The following is a 4,209-nucleotide window of genomic DNA, read 5'->3' on the forward strand; positions in this document are numbered from 1 at the left end:
GATCAGGAATACACGACAGACAGTCTGAGGAAATTCCAGTCAATCTAAATACTTCCTCTGTCTGGACTGACTCACGACTTTCCAACTCCACATTTTTTTTCAACTCCAACAGGCAGTCAACACTGGTGTGGCGATATCTAAAAACATTCAGGCGGCTGATAGCGAACTGCTTCCAGACCGCCTTGTAACAGATCCAGACAGTTGAAACCGGGCGGGGAAAACATTCTTTAAGATTCCACCACCAACTCCGCCTCTATTGACATTCAGCAGAGGTAAATATTTAACAGGCGGCTGTTGAGTGCCGTGTGCAGTACGGCACAGGCCAGCTTGCGGTGGAGATATGTATATAGACAAGGCTGTTTTATTAAGAGTTGCTGCAGACATACTGTATTAAGGTAAAGTATGCCTGACACCGAGGGAGGAAATTGCCTGTATATGACACTATTCCTCAATACTGTGGCAGCTTGCCTCAATGCAATTTTGCACGAGGCGATTGACGGAGAATGACATGCAATGCAGGGGAGGGAGAGGGAATGAGAGTGAGATGAGAAAGTGTGCAGTGTGTTCCGATGCTGGGGGACGGCGGTGAGTGTCTCATGAATGTGTGTAATGTAGGTGGCACGGTGGGGTGACATGCAGGGTTTGTAATTGCAGTTTGCCATGTGAGGGATTGGCCTAAAGATAGTGGTGTTTACCCGAGTCCTGCTTATGTTTGCTCTGTGTGGGAGTGATGGCGGGCCAGGCGCCACCAGGCTGTGGTTCACGTGTGCAATATTTCAGGGAAATACACAGGTACACTTTTTTTTGCAGAAAAGCAATGAGCCACACTTTCTAATCAATTAATCAATCTATTAGGGATTAGGCAGGACCAGCAACCTTGACTTTTCATTTTACCAAGACATTATGCCTCCAACTATGCAGGAACATTCTGGGCAAGGCTCTGTCTTGCGCTTGCGCAGGGATGGGCAACTTAAATACTAGAGGGGGCCACAATTTTTCCATCAGTACTACTCAAGGGGCCACATAACACACTTTCTAACCAGATATATGATTTTTATTTTATTTTAGATACTCTATGGACATAATACATGCTCTTAATACATTTCTCAATGCATGCACAAAATATATTATATCCTAACCCATCAACAAAGGGTTTGAAGCAAATAACAAAATAACCACATACTGTAATTATTTTTCTCCTGCATAGGGCTCTCTTGCATAAAGATTACCATTCAGGGATGGCACACAACTGTTGAACAGCAAATCAACATTAATTGTAAGAACTTGTGCATTTTTTCCACAAATATCAACTCACGCATAATTTTAATATTATTGAGTTACTATGTATGTCCTGCACATTCCAAATGTGCATAAAAAAAGAGGACTACTCTTGTAATATAGGGCATTATAAGACCCAGTGTATAAGCACAACTAAGCCATCATGTCTCCCATCTAGTGGTGAATGGTGATATTACAAATTAAAACTAAAGTCAATAAATATTTGTGATTTGGCACATTTGTGATTTTTTCTCTCTCCCATATTTATAAAAAAATCTATAATATTTTGTCATTTTCTTATTTTTTCCAGGATTAACAAACACCCCCCCCTCCCCCAGTTACCCGCAGATTCTCATGGAAAATGTTTAATGAATGTTTAACAGTGTTTGACAGAAGTTTTTAGGTCTGTTAAACTAAATTAAAAAATATATATTTCTTAAAAATATATATTTTTGTTGGAAAGTGTTGGAGTGTGCATAAAAGCAAATAACCCACCCTTCTCTAGCCCCCAAATGTGTAAAGAAAGTGGTTCCAAGATGTGTTGATGTAAAAGCAACAACAGGTACATTTTATATCAAGAAACCTTTGAAGTTGAATACCCTCACGGCTGGACTGGCCATCTGTAATGCACTATAGGGAAGTTGCCCGGTGTGCCGAAGTGTTTTTTTGGCCGATGTGGTGCTATTTAACTATTATTTTCCTCTTTTTTACCCCAAAAGACTGTATTAGACGGCACAGCCCAATAACCCATTGACAATTCTGAAAGCAAATTGAACCAATCATCATCAGTGGCAGAGGTACATGGTAGCCAGGTATGGTCGGGCCTAAATTAAAATGCCAGGGTGGATTTTTTTGTGTGCCAGTCCAGCCCTGAATGCCCCTGAGGTAGGAAAATTCAGAATTCAATACAATTTCAGAAAACATTGACAGTAAAGGATTCACAAAAGTTAGAACTGCCAGATGTGTGATTACATTTTTTTATTTTTTATTTTTTTTGTGACACACCAAAAGTTGGACTGCCACGGATAATGTTATGCGAGACTAGTTCCTCAGATCAGCGAAAATCTGGTGACGCTTATTCCGAAACGTGTGAGCAGCCTCGACAGGAGGTGTTAAGAGAAGAAGAATTTACACCAGAAGAGGGCCTATGAACTTGTCAAGTCATCACGTTTGTAAAATCTAAATGGTTATTTATTTTTATTTTTTTAACTTCTTTATTTAACATGTAATTATTAAGAATGTTTAAAAATGAAATCACATCTGAATTATTCCTTAAGTTAGTTTTAATAATTTAATAGTTAATAATAATAATAATAATAGTGGTAAAATATTTTTACATGTCAACATCCAAATTGTACTATTGAGAAGTCCCCTGTAGTTTTGTTATAACAACAATTTAATCCTGCTCTTTCCATTTTTCTCTCTCCTCGTACAGCAAAAAACTATAATAATAATGATTTTCTTCACTCTACAGTGTTCTGCTTGAAAATGCATTAGCTTTATTTATTTGTCAGTAGTGTTCCAAGGTCCAAAATGTTTTCTACACCTTCTATCACCAATCATGGTGGTTTCAGTCCCCAAACCCTCACATTTATATTTCCTCACATAACACGTCATATTGTCATCCTTTGTTTATTTTATTTCCATGCAGGGTGCTTTGCCGAAGCATATGGTCCTGAAATGAATCGTTTCCTTCTAGACACCTCAAATCGAGTTTCAGCACAATCCATGCAGTTTTCATTTCAACGTGTAGAGGTCCCTGTTGTCTACAGTCTTTAGTCTCAATCAGTCTCAACTGCCTGCATAAAAATCCAACAATTCTCCCAATCACATTCTAATTAAAAAGAACAACCTAATTAACCTCGGGAATGTATCCCATAATTCGGTAATATTAACACGATCATCCCAGCGCTTGTAAATGTTTGGTGATAAAAAGCGGAATTAAAGCCAGTTGCTAATTAATAGGAAGACACGATAATTGAGCTTATGAAAATGGGGTGGAATTGGTGGGGACTTTACAGTTTTAAGGAGTTTTTATTATCAGCGTGTCAAATATGAAATGGGAGTCGTATTTTATTTTTTCTTTGAAGACTGAAGGCTGCGTGATTGGGATGAAGTACGTGGTGCATCACACAGCGTGCTTTGCTCGCCGCCTATTCCCCAAAGAGGCGCACACTCAAGTGCTGCACTATATCTTAAAACATGCAAAACAAGGACCTAGCTGAATGTGATACACCGGATCAAACTGCTGCCATAAATTCTTCATAATTCACCCCCCCCCCCCAAAAAAAAGCTAATTCTTAGTGTTTTCTTGTGAGCATCACGAGACATGTTGTGTGCGTGTGTCTCCTGTGTGCTGTGTGTGTATGTGTTGCGATGGCAGCACTTGACTGCTCCTGACTTGTGATTGGAAAATTGAACCAGAGGACAAAGAGGTGAAGTGACAATGAGGTGGAGAGACACAAGGAGAGAATGAAAGCGCAGAATTGTAGTACACTCCTGTGGCTCATCACCCGCCATCTATTCCCGCTCAGCAATATATCTGTCAGAAGCCTCATCACCATCCCAAGGTAGACTCTTCCATTCATAATGGCCCATTTAGAGTAAATAGCTTCAGATCATCAGCATAGTCGCCATTTTCAAAGATATATAACCACGCGTGCCACTACTGCGCTATCACCAGCATATTGACTGTTTGGAATGTGTTGGCTATAATGTGTGAGCGATGTGAGTGTGCGCTTGTTTCCGAAGATGGCTGAAAAATAAATAGCTTGTAGCTATAAGCATGCAAAAACAAAATCACTAACCTTAGCTCCTGCTTAGACAAAGTTTGCTTTCTGCACATTTTATTATAGCCGTGATGTTTGCAGATTATCATAATTAAATCTCTAAACCCAACGTTAACGACGGTGTTCCATCACCATATTTTCC

The sequence above is a fragment of the Vanacampus margaritifer genome, chromosome 20, assembly GCF_051991255.1.
Source record: "Vanacampus margaritifer isolate UIUO_Vmar chromosome 20, RoL_Vmar_1.0, whole genome shotgun sequence".
In the NCBI taxonomy this organism is placed as follows: domain Eukaryota; kingdom Metazoa; phylum Chordata; class Actinopteri; order Syngnathiformes; family Syngnathidae; genus Vanacampus; species Vanacampus margaritifer.